Here is a 23,034-nt window from a genome sequence, read left to right as displayed (position 1 = left end):
TGTATGAACTTCTTTTCTTAATAAACTCTTTGCTATGATATCGAAAAGGAGGATATTACATTTCTTTCAAATTTAATTTTCCCTCAGGTTTTGCTCTCTGATTGGGACAAACAGTGTTATGGTAAGACGCTTTGTCGGGATGACGAAGAGTCGGGTGGGACACCACCTAATCATGTGTTGTATGCCATATGGTACGAAAGACTGGCCATCTTAAGTACCAATGTGGTTGTGTCATTCATATTCAAATCCTTACTTCTTCTTTCTTTTCAACACTAATTTTTGTTGAATTGTGAACCCTTCTAGTTGTTTTATCGTACTGTTATTCTTTGCAAAAGTTTTTCAAATAAAAATCAACATATTCTGAACCAAGCGGGCAAAGTTCCATCTACCTCTCACGCATGGAAAGAAAACAAGGGTGTTAGGTCACACACACTGTAGAAGGGGGTTGAATACAGTGTTTACTACAATCAAATTGAATATAAGAACACAAGTAATAGAAAACAGATTTTATTCAACACAATAAACTCTGTTACAAAGAACTGTTCTCTCTCAGTGATGAACAAATTATCACGAGAGCTGCTAGGGTTACAATGAATAATAATTTCGATTAAGATAACACATATAGTGTAAACCCTATGTCTGCGTTTATATACTACACAGTTACAAGATAATCTTCTAATTTATATCGAATATAATTATGCTTCCTAATATATATCAATCAGTTATCTTTTCTTCCAAGTATTTTATTCTTCATAGAATTCTTCTTCATGCATATTTCTTCTTGTATTTGTCTTGATCTTCTTTCCTTTCAATCAGCCGCCTTCCTTATCTAAAAGCCTCCTTAAGTTCTGATATTATCTCCTGATAAATATCCCCTGATAACTTAAGTTCTGACAACTTAAGTTCTGATATCTTAAGTCCTGACTTCAGTATAAGTACTGATTTCCAGTTAAGTACTGATTTGTCCTGTTAAGTAAGATCTAAAAACTAAACACAAATCATATTAGACATGACATCACAAATATATCTAACAATCTCCCCCAACTTGTAAATTAGCATGATATACAAGTTTAACAGATATTTGATGATGTCAAAAACATTAAGTACAAATGCATGAGAATTTGACTCGATAACTACAACTTACAGTCCTTATAGCTTTACCATCCTCAAAGTCTGATATCAGCTTCAGTCTGTATACACTTCAGAATTTAAGCAGTTGTAGATCTTTGACTTAGCTTCAATTTCTGATCTCTTTGATATCAGGAGTTGTTCTGAGATAGCTCTTCAACAAACATCTCTCAGCATATTCAAGTTCATTGACCATCCTCCTTTTAGCATTTTTCAGTTCAACTGTATCTTCACCATTTTGAAAAATAGCAGCCCTGAGATTATTTATTTTAGCTTTCCTTATATCCTGATCTAGTCTGATGATATAGGCTTTATCAGACTCAAGATTGAATTCAAGTCCCTTAATACCAGAAAATGTAGTGATGATTTTAGCAGTATTAGGCTTCATTTCAACAATTTCTCCACTGTGAGATCTGTATTTAGGACAGAATGGGCTGTCAGACTTTACAGAGTAAAGCTTCTTCTGTCTTTGAATATTTGATTTTAAACACCCTGCAGCACCATCTGTTGATCTGTTTTTCACCTGAAGCAGAAATAGAACATGTTCCAGTTCTTCAAAATACTTTAATGAAATTGCATTCTCCCTGATCTGGAATACCCTCCCATCTGTCATAAAGTATAACATGATATCTTCTTTCAAAATAGAGTGGTAAACCATTTGTACATATTCAAGTTGATTCAATCTCTCAGGAGTTGCTCCTACACCTGGTTCACTTAAGGAAGTTGGATCATTGGTAGTATTATGTACTCTCTTCTCTTTAGAATTACCCAATCCTGATTTATCTCTTGCTTCCTTTCCTGTAACAACTCTTGCTTCAAAACCACTTGATGTAGTCTTCAAAGGTTGAGTCTGTTGAGCTTTGGTGAATCCTGGTAGTAGCATCTTTGAAGGTTTAACATGAGCAATATCAGAGGTTTCCTTTTCCTTATCTTCTGATATCAAGCCAACTTGAGCTATGTCAGAGGTTGCTTGCTTCACTGAAATATCAGAATTTACTAAGTCCTGATCTTGAACAACATGAGCTATGTCAGAGGTTGTTTGAATATCCTTTTTCTTCAAAATCAGACTAGCATCTTCATTAGATTTTTCTTCCAAATCCATAACTGGCATATATACCTTTACAGATTCACCAATTTTTTCTTTGCCCTTGGATCTTGGATCTATCTCCACTTGTGATTTGGCTTTGGTTGCCTCAGAAATTGACCTTTCTATTATCACAATGCCCTTAGGCTTTGGTGGTTTCTTTTCAACAACAGAAGCTTTAGACTTGGAGTTGACTTTTTCTGCTTTAAGTCTAGCTTCTTCTTCCTTTAAACTTTCAAAGTCCATTCCAGGATTTTCTTTGAGAAATAATCTCTTTGAAATCTCTTTATCAAGTTCCAGATGTTCAGTAGAACTTATCCTTTTACCAGTATCAGAACTTATTCTTCTCCCAGTATCGGAACTTGTTCTTTGACTTGTAGTTCCAGCTTTGCTTGATGAAAAACCTTTGCCTTGACCATGACCTCTACCCATTCCAGAGTTTCCCTAGTCATCATTTCCATCATCCTTACCCTTCAGTGCTTGACTAGATTTTCATTTGGACTTAATTACTTTCTCCCCCTTTTTGGCATCAGCAGGTAAAAGAAGAGAGACAAGCAATTCCACTGAGGATTGGATCTCATTGAGTTGAGTCTGATGAGAAGCTTGATTCTTTAAAATTTCATCAATCTGAGCTTGTTGCTTCTCTTGAGTTTTTTCAATATACCCAATTCTGTCAAAGGTTGGCTTGAAAAATCTATTCTTTTCCAATTTTATATTCATATCTTGCTGGATCAAAGATTCTTGAATTTTATTCACCTTGTCATGAGTTATGGAGTGTTGACCTTGAAGGTGCCTAGTACTCATTACAGTAACTCTCATTTGTGCCTTAAAATCATCATTTATTAACATTTCATCAGCTTTGGCAAGGTGCTCAGCAAGAATTTTTTCAGTAGGAACAAAACTAACTGTGTTCCATTCCTTAGTCCACTCCTTTCCTCTAGGAGTTTCACTCCAAGATACTGGTGCATCCTCTCTAACAAACTTCTTGATTAACTCAGCTTTGCATGGATCTTGTTGAGGTGCATGTCCTGATGGACCAGCTGCATCAGCATCTACATTTGCAGCAGCTTCACCAGTAAGTTCAGCATTATCAGCATCAAAACTTACAGAGCCTGCAACATCAGCATCCTCTGATAAAATAACAGTATGTGAGGCTATAGAGGCTTCAACATCATCCTCCAAATTCTGATCTGCAATTAAGTTCTGATCAACAGCCAAATCTTGATGCCCACCTAAAGTCTGATTTTCATCATCCAGATTCAGAATTGGTGTGGTTGGAATATCTTCATTGAAATCAGCATCTAGAATTGGTGTTGTTGGTGGAGTGAGTTGAATTGGTGGAGCTTCCAAGTACAGAACCTCAGGTACACTCAAGTTATGAATATCAATTTCAGCACTTGTACCTGGGTCTTCAACATGTACTAAATCAATTATAGGAGACACATGAGGTGTAGACAATTTCTCTTGAATATCCTCTTGCTCTTGAATAGGAGACTTTGGAGCTTGAGTAAAGTCTGATTTAGCTGTGGGAAATAATTCAATGACTATAGTTTCTGTTGGGATCAGAGATTCCTGACCCCCTTCCTTAGCTGCTTTCAGGACTTCCTCAGAGTGAGATGATTCACTTACAGCCCTTCTGGCTCTTTGCTTTTTAAGTCTCTTTGCAAAATTAGAGACTTTGGGAGATTCATCATCAGTATTTAGCTTTCTAAGCCTTTAGAGGGGCCTAGAACTCCCAGTTTCAGTATCTTTCTGAGAAGAGATCTTCTCAGCTTCTGCAATAACAGGTTCTGATATTGGAACCTGTTCCTCATTGTCTGACTCATCTCTCAGAAAAATTCTCCTTCTCTTCTGTTGAGACTGAGGTACTATCTTAGTCCTCTTGGGTTTGGAAGATGAAGGCTTCACAGGATGTGCTGATGGTTGAGGTTGAGATGACTGTGATGGTTTGAAATATGTCCTGATAGATGGTTGAGTAGGTTGAGGTTGGTGAGAGATGGTAGGTTCCGATGGCTATTATGTTTGCTATGATGTGTTGGTGGGTTGGACATCAGGTTAAACAGATGTGTATGTTTGTGGATCAGCATTTACCAAGATCTGTTTTACTAACTGAGGAATCTGTAAGGGTCTCTGCACTTGTTTCTTAATGTCAGCATTTAACAAATCATTAAAAGCCCTTTTTGCAAGCTTAAAGGGTGGAATTAAATCACTGGTAGTTGGGGTTCATCAGCACAACAGAAAGTATATATAAGCTGACAGAATCTAGCAAAGTATACTACATTCCTATCCTCTATCATCCTATCTCTATGAAACCTAGCACAGCACTTGCAAAATCAAAATGAGTTTGATGAATAAGGGCATACCCGATTTGTTGACTCATGATGGGAATAGCATCAAAGTTGGAGCAATTATTGGCGAATGCCTTAGTGATACAATCAAAGAAAAAGCTCCATTCATTTCTGATATTTGGTCTTTTCAGTTGACCCAGCTTTCCCAAACTTTTCTCATAGCCCAAACTGGCCATAAGCTGCTGTAAGACAGGATCCTCCACTGTTGAGAATGTGCAATATAACGACTCGTGTATTTTTCTTTTTACATTAATATTTAAAAGAGTAATAAAGATTTGAATAATTAAATAAAATGTGTGTATTGATTTTGGCAGCGGTTACTGATTGTTATTTAATTATTTATGATTTGTTGTTATGTGAAATTGAATTGTGTGATTTATTAGTGAGTTATATGATTTTATTTCGCTTGCAAAAGTGATTTTATTGTAATTGTAATTCCATAAATACTTGAATTATTTCTAAAATTGGTTTTATAATTTTATCATCTCAATAATTATTTTTAGGACTTTATAAAATTGGGAAATCAATATTTCATTAATTATTTATTTTTCAATGATTTTCTGAGTATTTTTTATTGTAAAATCCATATTTAATTATGGAAATTTTCAAAAAATCATGATACTTATATTTTATTAAGTTTATATTATTCTGAGAATTTTAAAATTATTTTGAAAATTTTCGGGATTTGTTTCACCGCGCGTCGTTTCGTTATTTGTTAAAAATCGGGTACCAAGTGTACCTTAAGAATTGTTTTAAAAATTTTGAAATTTATGTTTTTGTAAACCTCGGGAAATTTTTGAAATTTTAAAAAGTATTTCGAAATTTTTCTGATACATTTAAATCGCATTCTGTTTCGTCAAAAATAAGAATTCGGGTTAAAAATCGAGCCCCTGAGTATTCAGGGATACGTGTTAATAACTTATAATAAGAAGTTAACACGTATCCAATTTTGCAGGACACGTGTTCACAGCATCTTAATTCCTCCAACCTTATTCTTTTGTCTCGGCTGTTTCTTTCTTTGCCCTGTGCTCTCGGCTTCTTCTCCGATTCACTTCGTTTCCTTCCCATTTTTCTTCTTCCTTTTTTCGGTGATTCTCTGGCCTCCAGTCCCGGTAATTACTTCCGGTTATTTTGTTTCGATTTCCAGTCGATTCATTCCTATATATATATATATATGTGTGCGTGATTGTGTATATGTGTGTGTGAGTTTGTGTGTGTGTGTGAATATGTGTGTGTGTGTGTGAATATGTGTGTGTGTGTTGGTGTGCTGGTGTCTGTGGGTGGCTGTGTTTGGCCGTGCTCCGGCCGCGAGTGTGGCGCTCCGTTCTGTTCTCTGTTTGTTTGGTTTCTCTGTTGGGCCTGTTCATTCGGGCCTTGGTTTCTTTGTTGGGCCTTGCAGTTGGGTTGACTGTTGGGCTGGGCTTTGCAGTGGGCTAACTGTTATAATTTTAAATTCCTATTTTCTTTTTCTACAAGAAAATAAATGATTGGTATTCGTGAAATTAAAACTTCCATTGCAGGAAATAATATTAATCGGTATAATTTATTTGGGAACCCGTATTATATCGGGCGCCAATAAATTGTGCCTTCGTTGACTATGAACTTCGGTGAGTCGACGGTGGACGGTGATGATAATGTTCTGAGTCCTAAATCTTATAAATAAATAAAATGATTTATGAAAACTATTTTCGGACTTAAAATAATTAATTTCGATTGGTGTTGGGATGTACGTTGTATGAAATGGTGGAGTAATAATGTGAAGTGTTATGATTGTTGACGTCGATTGTAATCGACGGGTAGTCTTATAACCAAAGGAGTTGCTGCCAAAATTTTCTAAAAATATATTTATAAACGTACATAATTGTATTATACGTGTTACCCGTATTTGAGTTTGGGTTATGTGGTTACGTCATTATGTGTATAATAACTTTACGAGTCGGGTTATCGGATTGGGTAATTAGGATTTGAGGATATCAAGCATGTTGGTATAACTGAATAGGTTATTCTGTATTTGTAAATCCCAGTCGAGTTTTCCCAGGATTAAAGTCAGCGTGAAAGCTACTTAGGGTTTTGTAAAGCGTTGCAAGGCAAGTACCCCTGACCATTCTTTTATGGTTCAGTGCATATGAATAGCTAAATATTTTACTTTCGTAATGGAACAGAAACGTTTTAGGTTGTGTATCCCCATAGTTATAAATCACTGTTTTCAAATTGTTTTGGGGAGAAGTAACTTCGAAAGGTACCTATCTCGAATGGAATGATTTACGAAATGGATTTTATATGTGTGCTGGTTAAATAAATGATTTTGAAAATGAGATAGGTACAAGTGTTTTGAAAATTGGATAAAATGGTCAGATATGGGATACATTGGGGCCAGAGTAGGCCTATTGAGGTGGCGTAAGAGGCTAATTCGGTTGCGCGCACTATTAAACCGATTAGTCCAGCAGGTCAGAGATCTAGCTAGTCTCTGAGTTCCGGAACAGGTAAATAGGATGGCAGTTAGAGTCGTCTGGTGTTGATAGCCTGATCAGCTGTCTTCACATATCTGCTACGTATCTGATTGGGATTTGTGATTTACATAAGAGCATAAGTAGTTGATACAGCGGTTTTATAAAAGTGATTAGCATGCTAAAATTGGACTCTGGTATTTACACAGCACACTTTTATGTTACTTTGATACAGTATGCTAGTTAGTGATCTCCAGTTATCTCTGATTTTCATTATAAAATGTTGATATCATGATTACAGCTCTTTTCCTATTATTGTTACACTACTGCTTTTAATCTGTTATTCATATATTGGTGATGTTGAGCGATTATGCTCACCCTTGCAAACTGTTATGTATATCTCGGAGATGCCTAGAAGACCACTCAGACAGACCAATGTTCCCGCCCCTACTGGACCCGGCTCCTCTGCGGTAGTTTGTATCAGGCCATGAGGTCTGATGAGTTGCTGAATAAAGTTAGAGTGTGTTAGATGTTAAATAAATGGGTTGTAATAATGTGAATCTGAATTATACTTGAACATGGATCGGATCTTGGTTTGGGGTCAAGTTAGTATATTTTAATAATAATCTTGTTATTTATATTTTGGTTATTGTGTTTGGTGACGTCAACTCCTGACCCCGGGGGTTGAGGCCGTCACAGTTGGTATCAGAGCTACAGGTTCAAGTCCCTGATTCAGGTTAGGGATTGTGTCGAGTAGGTGATAACGTGAGTCTTTAGGTGTGAGTCAGCAACTCATATAGAGGAGCAAACCTTTAGAGTCAGTCGAGGGTTCTGATGGCATTACCCTGAAATAGATTAAATGTTTGATAGAATTGCCTTGACCTGGTTGTGTCTTCCCTGTATATTTATTATGTTGATAGTGGCCTATTGCGATTTCGAGTTCTCCATCTCGGTAGAATCCCTCCGATTCGGATAGCTCAGATTCTGAGAGACCCCCGGATGTTTCTACTTAGGAGACCCCTATGCCACATCCACCAGTTCCTTCCTTTGTGCCGAGAGACATCCCTGGATCTAGTCCTTATCCCCGTTAGATACGTACGTCTGTGTCTTCTGTCAGGGATTTCCCTCCCGGCTGTGGTCCCAGTTCTTCCATGATGAGACCTCCGGTACCTCCTGTGGCCCCTAGTGGTACTTCTTCACCGATCCCTTACCATGTTCACCGAGCGGTGAACACTTCCTTTATCAGAGATCAGAGTCCGGAGTTTGCTGCTCAGTTTGATCAGGTACCTATTGCACCTTTCCAGGGTATTTCTGCCCCTTCCCCTGAGGTGCGAGCCCGTGTGAGAGCATTGACCCAGATGGCTGTAGAGAGGGCTATATCTGTTGACCGTTTCATTAGTTCAGAGTTCAGAGCTGTGTAGCATCAGGACCTAGTGAACTGGTTAGTGTTTGAGCTAGGTTCCATTGGTGGCAGTGGTAGTGGCTAGACAGAGTTGCAGTAGAGAGATACATAGCTCATAATTGCCTTCTAGGAGTTCTGTAGTTGTTTACTTTGTATATGTACATTATGTTATGATAGTTGTAGTAGGCGAGGCTGCTATGCCAGCCAATTTTGGTGTGTATTCGGATAGGTTCTTTCCAGTTGGATTTTCAGTTGTACTAGTTGGATTCTGTTGGTTATTGTATTTCAGCTGCTTTATCTTATTGTTCAGTTTTTATATACTGTGCGTTGCTATTATTGTTGTTATTATTGTTGTTGTTTCTATTGCTGGCATTCTTAGATTTTAATCATTTACTCAGGACGGATCCAATTAAACTAGGGATGAGAATATTGTCTTAGTGGCAACGCTCTCCTGATGCATAAATATAAACTTCTGGAGCAATCCATTTTCTTATATATGACTGTTATATTTCAGGAGATGCCACCAATAAGAAACTCTCAGCCCAATAATGGATCTGCTGGAGATCCTTCCATGAGTGAATTGATGAACTTGTTGCGTCAGCAGACTATACAGCTGGCCCAATAGCAACAACAATTCCAGCAGCAACAATTGCAATAACAACAACAACAAAAACAACAACAACAGCTCATACAGCAACAACAACAGCAAATCCAATAGCAACAACTACAAATCCAACAGCAGCATGAGATGAGAGGGGCAAATCAGGGTCTTAGTTTTAAGTCTTTTCAAGCAGTGAAGCCCCCAGAGTTTAAAGGAGAAGTAGATCCTGTTGCTGCCAGGATATGGTTAAAGGAGATGGAAAAGGCGTTTGCGTTCACCAAGGTGAGTGAGGACTTAAAGAATGACTATGCTAGTTATTTTCTAAGGAATGATTCGAATTATTGGTGGGAATCTACGCGAGCCCTAGAAGGAGAAGGTCCAGTTCCCTGGGCCAGATTTACAGAGTTGTTTTTGGATAAATACTTCCCGGACTATCTCCAGGGTCAAATGGAGATGGAATTTTTGGAATTGAAACAAGGAGATAGGAGTGTTACAGAATATGAAGCGAAGTTTATGGAGTTGGCCCGTATAGCACCGGAATATGTGAGTTCGGAAGCTCAACGAGCGAAGCGGTTCCAACAAGGGTTGAAGCCAAAAATAAGGAGTGGAGTTGTAGCCTTACAACTCAAGACCTATACTTCGGTAGTTCAGGCTTCCCTAGTGATAGAGAGTGATCAGAAGTTAGCGGCAAAGGAGCAGGGTGAGAAGAAGAGGAAATTTGAAAGTGGACCCACTAGGTCAGAATCAGGAATAGCAAGTCGGAAGTTCCAGCGTTGGTTTGGCAAGAATAAGAATAAGAGGTTCAAAAGGCAGAATTTTCTCCAGGCTAAACCCGGTACTACTATAGTTAACTCTGCCCCGACGAGAATGAGTAAGCCAGTGGTTGACTGTAAGACGTGTGGGAAGAAACACAGTGGACAGTGTCGAGAGAATATCAATTGTTTTAAGTGTGGACAGAAAGGTCACTATTCCACGGAATGTAAGTCTGAGATTGAAGGAGTTACTTGCTTTAGCTGCGGCAAAGTGGGACACATAGCTAGGAATTGCAAGTCAGTGACCCAAGGTAATGTTGAAGGAGTGTGTCCTAAGGACCAGCAACTAGTACTGCTAGAGCTAGGACTTTCGAGATGACCCAGAAGTCTCAAGTTCATGACTCTGATGTGGTTGCAGGTACGCTTACTCTTAATTTCGTACCTGTTAACGTTTTGTTTGATTCGGGAGTGTCCAAATCCTTTATATCTGTGAGTTGTGTGAATAAAATGCAATTGATGTTAGAAGACCTAGACGAACCTCTGACCATAGAAGTGGCTAATAAAGATAAAGTACATGTAAAACAATTTTGTCCTAGTTGTTCCCTAGAGATTTCAGGGTATATGTTCCCCGTTGACTTAATACCTTTCGAGTTGGGGGACTTTGATGTTATATTAGGCATGGATTGGTTGTCTTTACATAAGGCAAATATAGACTGTAAGAAAAAGAGAGTTGTTATGCATAACCCAGATAATAAAAGGATCAGTTACCAAGAACAGAGGCAAGATAGGAAGTTCCTTTCAGTAATGCAAGCAAAGAGATTGTTGCGGCAAGGATGTGAGGCGTACTTGGCTCATGTGGTGGATACGAAGAAAGAGACCCCTATTTTGGATGAGATTCCTATAGTAAGAGAATTCCCTGACGTTTTCCCAGAAGAGTTACCAGGATTGCCACCTGATCGAGAGATAGAGTTTTCCATTGATTTGATACCTGGAGCTGAACCAGTTTCTAAGGCTCCATACAGGATAGCCCCGATGGAAATGAAAGAATTGGCTAAGCAACTTCAGGAATTATTGGACAAGGGAGTCATTCAACCCAGTGTTTCTCCGTGGGGTGCTCCAGTGCTATTTGTGAAGAAAAAGGATGGAAGTATGAGATTGTGTATTGATTACAGAGAGCTGAACAAGTTGACGATAAAGAATAAGTATCCTTTGCCACGAATCGATGATTTGTTTGATCAGCTTAAGGGAGCATGTTACTTCTCAAAGATTGACTTAAGATCTGGTTACCACCAACTGAAGATAAAGCCTGAAGATATCCCCAAGACTGCATTCAGAACAAGGTATGGCCATTACGAGTTTCTAGTGATGTCGTTTGGATTGACGAATGCGCCAGCGGCTTTCATGGATTTGATGAATAGGGTATATAAGGAGTATCTGGATAAGTTTGTTATTTTATTTATTGATGACATCCTCATATACTCGAAGAATCCGGAAGATCACGCAATGCATCTACAGATTGCCCTTCAAAAGTTAAGAGAAAAGCAATTGTATGCGAAGATTTCTAAGTGTGAGTTTTAGCTGACAAAAGTACAGTTTCTTGGTCATGTAATAAGTAAGGAAGGTATCAAAGTAGACCCAGTGAAGATTGAAGCCATATCAAAGTGGGAGCAACCGAAGACACCAACGGAAATAAGGAGTTTTCTTGGATTAACAGGAAATTATCGAAGGTTTGTGAAAGATTTCTCGAAGATTGCGTCCCCATTGACCAAGTTGACCAGGAAGAATGAGAAGTTCGTTTGGACGGAAAAGTGTAAAGAAAGTTTCCAGGAATTGAAACGGAGATTAGTGACGGCTCCAGTGTTAGCATTGCCAGATGAGACAGGAAACTTTGTAATCTATAGTGATGCTTCTTTGAAAGGATTGGGTTGTGTGTTAATGCAACATGACAAAGTGATTGCTTATGCCTCCAGAGAGTTAAAGCCTCATGAGCAGAAATATCCAGTTCATGACCTTGAGTTGGCAGCTATAGTGTTTGCTCTAAATTTATGGCATCACTACTTGTATGGAGAGAAATGCGATATTTATACGAACCATAAGAGCCTGAAGTACATATTTACGCAGAAGGATTTGATCATGAGACAGAGAAGGTGGTTGGAGCTGATTAAGGATTATGATTGTTCGATTAATTATCACCCCGGTAAGGCCAATGTGGTGGTTGATGCCTTGAGCAGAAAGGAAAGGCGGAATATGATTAAGATTGGGGAAGAATTAGCACAAGACTTGGAAAGAATGGAGATTGAGGTCCGAGTACCTAGCGAAAGTTAGGAGCAACTATATGAAGTTACTTTCCAATCGGCGTTGATGGAAAAGATCAAAAGGTGTCAAGAAGGAGTTATGGAACAGGAGTCAGATACTTTGACGGGAGAAGAGTTATGTACTCAAAAATATAGCCAAGGGTTGTATAGATTTTCATCCAGAGTTTGGATTCCTAATGTAACAGAATTGAAGAACGAAGTATTGCAGGAAGCGCATAACTCTAGGTTTTCTATCCATCCTGGTAGTACTAAGATGTATCAAGACTTGAAGAGAAACTTTTGGTGGCCAGGAATGAAGAAGGATATTGCCAATTGGGTAGGTAAGTGTCATGTGTGTCAAACGGTGAAAGCAGAGCATCAACGACCGAGGGGATTGTTACAACCTTTGGAGATTCCCCAGTGGAAATGGGAAGAGATTGCTATAGATTTTGTAGTGGGATTGCCAAGGATGAGAACGAAACATGATGCTATTTAGGTAATCATTGATAGGTTGACTAAGTCAGGGCATTTCCTTCCGATCAATGAAAGGTATTCGTTGGAAAAGCTAGTTAAGTTATACTTGGATGAGATAGTTACCAAACATGGAGTGCCTGTTTCTATAGTGTCAGATCGAGACCCGAGATTTAATTCCAGGTTCTGGACTAAATTCCAAGAATGCCTAGGAACGAAGTTGAATATGAGCACCGCTTATCATCCTCAGACGGACGGCCAAAGTGAAAGAACGATTCTGACCATAGAGGATATGTTGAGGGTCTGTGTTTTGGATTTTAAAGGTAATTGGGATGAGCACCTACCTTTGATTGAGTTCTCGTATAATAACAGTTACCATGCCAGTATCGGGATGCCACCCTATGAAGCTTTGTATGGACATAAGTGTAGATCACCGTTGTATTGGGATGAGGTAGGAGAAAAGAAAGTGTTAGGTCTTGAATTGGTTCAGCAAACTAGAGATGCCATAGTTTTGATTCGGAAAAGGTTAGAAGCAGCCCAAGATAGACAAAGGAAGTATGCAGATTTGCATAGGAAAGATATGGACTTCGAGATAGGAGCTCTGGTGTTACTAAAAGTATCACCTTGGAAAGGGTTAGTACGATTTGGTGAGAAGGGTAAACTTAGCCCTAGATTTATAGGACCCATTGAAGTTTTGAAGAAAGTAGGAAAGGTTGCTTATGAGATAGCGCTACCACCGCAGTGGCAGCACATTCATAATGTGTTCCACGTATCTATGTTGAAGCCCTATATCCCTAATTCAAATCAAGTCATAGAATATGAACCGATTGAGCTTCAGCCGGATTTGCCCTATGTGGAACAACCGATTCAAATCCTATATCATAAGGAACGAGTCTTTAGGAATAAGTTGATTCCTATAGTGAAGGTTTTATGGAGAAATCCTCGAGTAAAAGAGTCTACTTGGGAATTAGAGTCAGACACGCTTGATAAATATCCTCATTTATTTCGTTAAGTCAAAATCTGGGGACAGAATCTTTTTAAGGGGGAAAGGATATAACGACTCGTGTATTTTTCTTTTTACTTTAATTTTTAAAAGAGTAATAAAGATTTGAATAATTAAATAAAATGTGTGTATTGATTTTGGTAGGGGTTACTGATTGTTATTTAATTATTTATGATTGTTGTTATGTGGAATTGAATTGTGTGATTTATTAGTGAGTTATATGATTTTATTTCGCTTGTAAAAGTGATTTTATTGTAATTGTAATTCCATAAATACTTGGATTATTTCTAAAATTATTTTTATAATTTTATAATCGCAATAATTATTTTTAGGACTTTTTAAAATTGAGAAATCAATATTTCATTAATTATTTATTTTTAAATGATTTTCTGAGTATATTTTATTATAAAATCCATATTTAATTATGGAAATTTTCAAAAAATCATGAAACTTATATTTTATTAAGTTTATATTATTCTGAGAATTTTAAAATTATTTTGAAAATTTTCTGGATTTGTTTCACCGCGCGTCGTTTCGTTATTTGTTAAAAATCGGGTACCAAGTGTACCTTAAGATTTGTTTTAAAAATTTTGAAAATTATGTTTTTGTAAACCTCGGGAAATTTCTGAAATTTTAAGAGTATTTTGAAATTTTTCTGATACATTTAAATCGCATTCTGTTTCGTCAAAAATAAGAATTCGGGTTAAAAATCGAGCCCCTGAGTATTCAGGGATACGTGTTAACAACTTATAATAAGAAGTTAACACATATCTAATTTTGTAGGACACGTGTTCACAGCATCTTAATTCCTCCAACCTTATTCTTTTGTCTCGGTTGTTTCTTTCTTTGCCCTGTGCTCTCGGCTTCTTCTTCCCGATTCACTTCGTTTCCTTCCCGTTTTTCTTCTTCCTTTTTCCGGTGATTCTCCGGCCTCCAGTCCCGGTAATTACTTCCGGTTATTTTCTTTCGATTTCCAGTCGATGCATTCCTGTATATATATATATATATATGTGTGTGTGTGTGTGTGTGTGTGTGTGTGTGTGTTTGTGTGTGTGTGTGATTGTGTATATGTGTGTGTGAGTTTGTGCGTGTGTGTGTGTGTGTGTGAATATGTGTGTGTATGTGAATATATGTGTGTGTTGGTGTGTTGGTGTATGTGGGTGGCCGTGTTTGGCCGTGCTCCGGCCGCGAGTGTGGCGCTCCGTTCTGTTCTCTGTTTGTTTGGTTTCTCTGTTGGGCCTGTTCATTCGGGCATTGGTTTCTTTGTTGGGCCTTGTAGTTGGGTTGACTGTTGGGCTGGGCTTTGCAGTGGGATAACTGTTATAATTTTAAATTCCTATTTTCTTTTTTTGCAGGAAAATAAATGATTAGTATTCGTGAAATTAAAACTTCCATTGCGGGAAATAATATTAATCGGTATAATTTATTTGGGAACCCATATTATATCGGGCGCCAATAAATTGTGTCGCCGTTGACGATGAACTTCGGTGAGTCGACGGTGGACAGTGATGACAATGTTCTGAGTCCTAAATCTTATAAATAAATAAAATGATTTATGAAAACTATTTTCGGACTTAAAATAATTAATTTCGATTGGTGTTGGGATGTACGTTGTATGAAATGGTGGAGTAATAATGTAAAGTGTTGTGATTGTTGACGTCGATTGTAATCGACGGGTAGTCTTATAAACAAAGGAGTTGCTGCCAAAATTTTCTAAAAATATATATGTAAACGTACATAATTGTATTATACGTGTTACCCGTATTTGTGTTTGGGTTATGTGGTTACGTGATTATGTGTATAATAACTTTATGAGTCGGGTTATCGGATTGGGTAATTAGGATTTGAGGATATCAAGCATGTCGGTATAACTGAATAGGTTATTCTGTATTTGTAGATCCCAGTCGAGTTTTCCCAGGATCAAAGTCAGCGTGAAAGCTACTTAGGGTTTTGTAAAGTGTTACAAGGCAAGTACCCCTGACCATTCTTTTATGGTTCAGTGCATATGAATAGCTAAATGTTTTACTTTCGTAATGGAACATAAACGTTTTAAGTTGCGTATCCCCGTAGTTATAAATCACTGTTTTCAAATTGTTTTGGGGAGAAGTAACTTCGAAAGGTACCTATCTCGAATGGAATGATTTACGAAATGGATTTTATATGTGTGATGGTTAAATAAATGATTTTGAAAATGAGATAAGTACATGTGTTTTGAAAACTGGATAAAACGGTCAGATATGGGATACATTGGGGTCAGAGTAGGCCTATTGAGGTGGTGTAAGAGGCTAATTCGGTTGCGCACACTATTAAACCGATTAGTCCAGCAGGTCAGAGATCTAGCTAGTCTCTGAGTTCCGGAAAAGGTAAATGGGATGGCAGTTAGAGTTGTCTAATGTTGATAGCCTGATCAGCTGTATTCACATATACGCTACGTATCTGATTGGGATTTGTGATTTACATAAGAGCATAAGTAGTTGATACGGCGGTTTTATAAAAGTGATTTACATGCTAAAATTGGACTCTGGTATTTACACAGCACACTGCTATGTTGCTTTGATACAGCATGCTAGTTAGTGATATCCAGTTATCTCTGATTTTCATTATAAAATGTTGATATCATGATTACAGCTCTGTTCCTATTATTGTTACACTACTGCTTTTAATCTGTTATTCATATGTTGGTGCTGCTGAGCGATTATGCTCACCCTTGCAAACTGTTATGTATATCTCGTAGATGCCTAGAAGACCAGTCAGACAGATCCATGTTCCCGCCCCTACTGGACCCGGCTCCTCTGCGGTAGTTTGTATCAGGCCATGTGGTCTGATGAGTTGCTGAATAAAGTTAGAGTGTGTTAGACGTTAAATAAATGGGTTGTAATAATATGAATCTGAATTATACTTGAACCTGGATCGGATCTTTGTTTGGGGTCAAGTTAGTATATTTTAATAATAATCTTGTTATTTATATTTTGGTTATTGTGTTTGGTGACGTCAACTCCTGACCCCGGGGGTTGAGGCCGTTACATGCAACCTTCAGGTAATTGGACAGCTTTACGAACTACTCCAGGAGTAACCACATGCTCGACATCTCCTGATGTGAAAACAATGCTTGGAGTACCAGTAGCATCACCATCATCAAAAAGCCCAGTTCTCCAAAATGTCAGCACTTGTTGGCTTGAAATAGTTTGAGGTTGGGTCAAGGCATACCCAATCTCACTATGAGCTAATAAATCTTGCACAAAGTGCAGATCTGATGGAGCTTCAGCCTTATTCAAGATTGTAGCATAGTTATTTGGTACAAATTTGGCTCCATCAACAATTAAATCCTTGGGTGCCATCGGAAATAAATAAGAAATTAGAGTGCCTGTAAGGTGTTTGAGAAAATGTCTGTAAAGAAAACCGTCAGAAAATGTGAGAGAGAATAAGAAAAGAGAGAGAGTAGAATAAAAATGAAAACAAAAGATTTGAAATTCTTTTATCTCTTTTACTTAGACACTCCACGTGACAGCAGTTAATAAGAAGTAGAACAGGCCTTTAGACCTTTCAGGCATGCAGCAGTTAAGGCAAAAGTTAATGGGCACGGTAAATAAGTAATAATTACATTGCACGTTCAGTTTTTTTATAAAAAAAAACTGTTCCCACTAAATACATGATTATGACTGCTTTATCTCACATAAACCAATATTCTGTAAAAATATGACCAAAAAATAAACCAAGTAAATAAATACTATCACGTCAGCATCAGAACTTGATTATTATCAGAATTCAAGAGTCATCAGAATATGGCTCCTTAACTCGAAAAGTGAATGTTTATTTCTGTAATTCTTCACACAAGTACTGATATGAGTACATCAGAACTTAATCATCAGAATTTCCATCAGAACTTGTCCTCAGAATTTATGCAACTAACACTAAGACTATTCATCTAAAACAACATTTATCACCATATAATTTTCATCATTCATATGGAGTGTTTGTGTGTGCAATAAGCTAAATATCAGACAAAGAGTAAAGTCTGATTCACTTCAGTACATCTTAGAAGTAAGGCATAACTAAGAACTTTGCTCAAAATCTGTCATTATTCTGAAGTCTACTATAGAATGAGTTCATGCATGAGTCCACCTCAACTGTTTTGTGCTCATTTTATGCATCTTTTGAAATTCCTTTTTACAGTGGCTTCTCAGTGTAAGTGAGTCACGACTGCTTATCAGAATTTATGCTGTTATCAGAGTATTTCTCCAGTAATCAGAGAATGTGAAAAGTCACCAAGAAAATTTTGCTTTTCTAATGCATATTACTTAATACCAGCAATGCACTTGGATCTTCCCTTCCACATATATTTTTCTCTAAATCTCAAAGGAGTACCTGATATTCATTTCTTTTCTTTCTTTTTCCTTTGATAAGTGAGGCTTATCAGCACTTAGTACATCCATAAGATTTACTTAACATCGGAACTTAACAGATAAGAAGCACTATTCTAGTTTTTGACTTAGTAATAAGATACACAAAGTAAACTTTAACTACGCTTAATATCAGAATTTGCTTGTATTAAAAAATTTCCACATAAACAATTACTTCAAACATGGGATTATTAGTATATTAAAGACTACTAGGTCAGTATCTAGCACAGTTATCCTCATTGAATTGAATAGTCACAGAAACATTCATATCACTATCAGAGTTTAGAAATTCACATCAGACAACAATCAGCACTTAGAAAATTTCAATTTAAGCACATAATACACAAAGATAGTAATAATTGTAAATACTGATCATAAAGTCTAATGTATCAGAACATAAACTAAGCAGATTTAGAGAAAGAACCTGAAACCATTCCAAGTTCATTTACCAATCTTGTAAAAGTAGCTTCACACAGTGGTTTTTTGAAGATATTTGCTAGTTGTTGATCTCTTGGAACAAAATGCAATTCCACTGTACCTCCATCCACATGTTCCCTTATAAAGTGGTACCTAATGCTGATGTGCTTTGTCATTGAGTGTTGAACTGGAATACTTGTCATAGAAATAGCTTTTTGATTATCACAATAAATAAGGATTTTAGAATATGTTAACCCATAATCCAGTAACTGATTCTTCATCCAAAGAATCTGTGCACAACAGCTTCCTACAGCAATGTACTCTGCTTCTGCAGTTGATGTGGAAATTGACTTTTGTTTCTTGCTAAACCAAGAAACCAATCTGCCTCTAAGAAATTGGCAGCTTCCACTTGTGTTTTTCCTGTCAATTTTGCATCCTGCAAAATCTGCATCTGAGTAACCTATTAGCTTAAAGTCTGATTCTCTAGGATACCACAATCCTAGATCAGCTGTACCCTTAAGGTACTTGAAAATTCTTTTTACAGCTGTTAAGTGAGGTTCTCTTGGATCTGCTTGAAATCTTGCACAAAGACAGGTAGCATACATGATATCAGGTCTACTTGCAGTTAGATAGAGTAGTGAGCAAATCATACCTCTGTAATCAGTAATATCTACTGATGTGCCAGTATTCTTATCCAATTTTATTGTAGTGGCCATAGGAGTAGATGCACTTAAACAATCTTGCATTCCAAATTTCTTTAACAAATTTCTGGTGTACTTAGATTGACAAATAAAAGTTCCTTTTTCATTCTGCTTGACTTGAAAGCCCAGAAAATAGCTAAGTTCTCCCATCATACTCATTTGATATCTTAACTGTATTATCTTGGCAAACCTTTTATAAAGTCTGTCATTTGTAGAACCAAAAATGATATCATCAACATATATCTGCACCAAAAGTAAGTCCTTTTCATGGTTGAGATAGAAAAATATTTTGTCAATAGTCTCTCTGTTAAATCCACTTTCCAGAAAAAACTAAGCCAATGTCTTATACCTTGCTCTTGGAGCTTGCTTATGGCCATAATCCAAAAATATCCTTATGGCTTCCAATCTAGCAACTGATGCATATATTTCATCATATTCAATTCCCTCCTGTTGAGAATATCCTTTTCCAACCAGCCTTGCTTTATTCCTTGTAATTATGCCATCACTATCAGTTTTATTTCTGAACACCTACTTTGTACCAACAATAGATCTGTTCTTTGGTCTTGGCACTAGGGTCCAGACTTTATTTCTTTCAAATTCATTTAACTCTTCCTGTATTACTTGCACCCAATCAGCATCTTGAAGAGCTTCTTCCACTTTCTTTGGTTCAGTCTGAGAAAGAAAAGAGTGATAGAGACATTCATTTGATGTTGTTGTTCTAGTTATTATACCTGCTTTAGGATCTCCAATTATCTAGTCAGGTGTATGTGCTTTAGTCCACTTCCTTACAGATGGAAGATTATCTCTAGAACTGGATGCTCCCCCATGATCCATGTTGTCTCCATCAACATTTTCTGATGCTTCCCATGAAATTATGCTCTCTGAGTTGGATCCTTCAGAATTTGAGTTTCCAGAATTATCAGAACTTGAGTTTCCAGAATTATCAGAACTTGGCCCATCAGAATTTGATGAATCAGAACTTGAAGAGCCTGTTCTAGATTCTGATGCTTCTTGATATGTGGTTGTATCTTCAATATGCTCCCCCTATACATGTGCATTTTCCTTTGGCGTAGTTACCACAGTTTCAATGACATCAGAGTTTAATCCATCAGAATTTGCAGTATCAGGATTTAGACAATCAGGATTTAGACTGTCAGGATTTAGACTGTCAGGATTTACATAATTAGAATTTAAAACTTCATTCTCAAATCTCAGCTGATCATGATCATTGAAATCTTCAAGTCCAGTAATCTTCTTATCATCAAAAGAGACATTGATAGATTCCATGATAACCCTTGTTCTTAAATTATAGACTCTGAAGGCTTTTTTGGAAAGTGGATATCCAACAAAAATTCCTTCATCAGCTTTTAGATCAAATTTGGATAGCTGTTCAAGATGAGTCTTAAGAACAAAACACTTGCATCCAAATACATGAAAATACTTCAGATTTGGCTTCTTTTTCTTCACCTTCTCATATGGTGTTTTTCCATGCTTGTTGATAAGTGTTGCATTCTGAGTAAAACAAGCAGTCTGCACAGCTTTAGCCCAAAAATAGGTTGGTAACTTTGCTTCATCAAGCATAGTTCGTGCAGTTTCAATAAGAGTTCTATTCTTTCTTTCAACAACTCCATTTTGCTGTGGAGTTCCAGGAGCAGAAAATTCCTGCTTGATTCCATGGTCTTTGCAGAACTCTTCCATAATTAAATTCTTGAACTCGGTGATATTATCACTTCTTATGATTTTCACCGTGTCTTTGACCAATTTATCCAGTTGTTTGACATGATCAATCAAGATAGATGCAGTTTCACTTTTTGTGTGCAAGAAATACACCCATGTGTATCTGGTGAACTCATCCACTATGACCATAGCATATTTCTTCTTTGCAATAGACATGACATTCACTGGACCAAATAGATCAACATGTAGTAGGTGATAAGGCTCAAAAATTGAAGATTCAGTCTTGCTCTTGAATGAAGATTTTCTTTGTTTTGCCTTTTGACATGAATCATAAAGGCCATCAGGAGCAAATACTGATTTTGGTAGTCCTCTTACAAGATCTTTCTTGACTAGTTCATTTATATTGTTGAAATTTAAATGAGAGAGTTTCTTGTGCCAATTCCAGCTTTCTTCAATCGATGCTCTACTTAACAGACAGATTGCAGAACCATCAGTACTTGTTGAAAGCTTGGCTTCATAAATGTTACCATGCCTGTATCCTTTTAGAACAACTTTTCCTGTAGATTTGCTTACAACTTCACAGTGTTCTTCAAAGAAATCCACATGATAACCTCTGTCACAGATTTGACTAACACTCAGCAAATTGTGTTTAAGTCCTGAGACTAGAGCTACTTTTTCAATGATGACATTCCCAATATTAATATTTCCATATCCCATAGTTTTTCCCATGTTGCCATCTCCATAAGAAACACTTGGGCCAGCTTTCTCCACAAAATCTGATAGCAGGGCTTTATTTCCAGTCATATCATCCTGAACATCCACTGTCCAGAACTAGGATGTTTTTCCTATTGCCCTGCAATCACAAAGACCACTAATGATTAGTTTTAAGGACCCAGACTTGCTTGGATCCTTTATCCTTATTAAGTTTTTTAACATTTGCAACGAATTTAGCATCAGAATTTATGTTAACAGATTTCTTATCAGAATTTGCAATATCAGACTTTACATCAGAACTTACACTAGAAGGAATAATGCTAACTTTCTTTAAAGAAGGTTTTATTTGATAATAATCATAGTACAAACTATGATATTCCTTACAAGTATAAATGGAATGCCATAAACTACCACAATAAAAACAAGGAGTTTATGTTCTTATTCTTCCTGCAAAAAGAAGCCAGATGGTTAGAATTTCCACAGTTATAACATTTCTTTCTAGGAGCATTAGGAACAGGCTTATAATCATTGCTTTTATTCACACCTTCCTTTCCATTCCTATTTTTCCTAGGTTGCTTTACCATGTTTACATTCTTAACTTCTTTCAGCTTATGCTTAAGCTGCTTCTTTGTCATTAAGCCTATGTTAACTTCAGTTGGCTTATCCTATTTTGGTTTGTCAGAAGTTAATTTCTCTTTAACTTCTGATTTATCAATATCAGACTTTACAACTACAAACTTAACAGGATTTACCTTTGGCTTTTGTTTAACAACTATAGGCTCAATTTCTACAGTTCATTTATTATTCTTATCATCTCCATAACCTAAGCCCTCTTTCCAATTTTCACTACTTAACAAATTCTGAGTTGTTCTACCAGAGTTAGTCCAAGTCCTCATAATCTCTCTTTCATTTTCTAACTCAGTTTTTAGAGATTCATTCATTTTAAGCACTTCATCTCTAACATAGAAAGTATCATCTCTATCTTTCTGAGTTTGATGGAACATAACTAACTCTTTTCTAAATAATCATTGCTCTTTTTATAAGCAAGATTTTCAGAAGTTAATCTTTCACATGTTAAAGTTTGATCTCTATAACTAATGAACATGATTTTAAGATATCTTCTCAACTTAGTAATATCATCAGTATGAAAAGCATAAGTTGTTTGAGGTACCTTTAACTCGGCAGCTTTAGAACTGCTATCAGCATTTGCCTTCAAGGCATAGTTCACCTCACTTTCAGAATCTGAAGTGTCTGTCCAGCTTTTCTTCTTTGTGACAAGAGCCTTGCCTTTGTCACTTTTTCCTTTCTTGCAATCAGGAGATATGTGGCCTTTCTCACCACAGTTGTAGCATTTGACATTTGAGTAATATCCTCTGTCAGACTTCCCTCCTTTGCCTTCAGATTTTCTGAAACCTTTCTTATTAGAACTTGCACCTTTCCTTGAAAACTTCTTTCCCCTTATGAATTTCATGTATGCAATCTTTGTGATTCCTTTCACCATAAGAGCACATAGCTTTATCATCTCTTCATCAGGGTCCATCTCAGATAGACTTTCAGTTTCTGAATCCTCATCACTATCAGAAGTTGATAACTCA

The sequence above is a fragment of the Apium graveolens genome, chromosome 10 (assembly GCF_009905375.1).
Source record: "Apium graveolens cultivar Ventura chromosome 10, ASM990537v1, whole genome shotgun sequence".
Taxonomy (NCBI): Eukaryota; Viridiplantae; Streptophyta; class Magnoliopsida; order Apiales; family Apiaceae; genus Apium; species Apium graveolens.
This window is presented reverse-complemented; position numbering follows the sequence as displayed.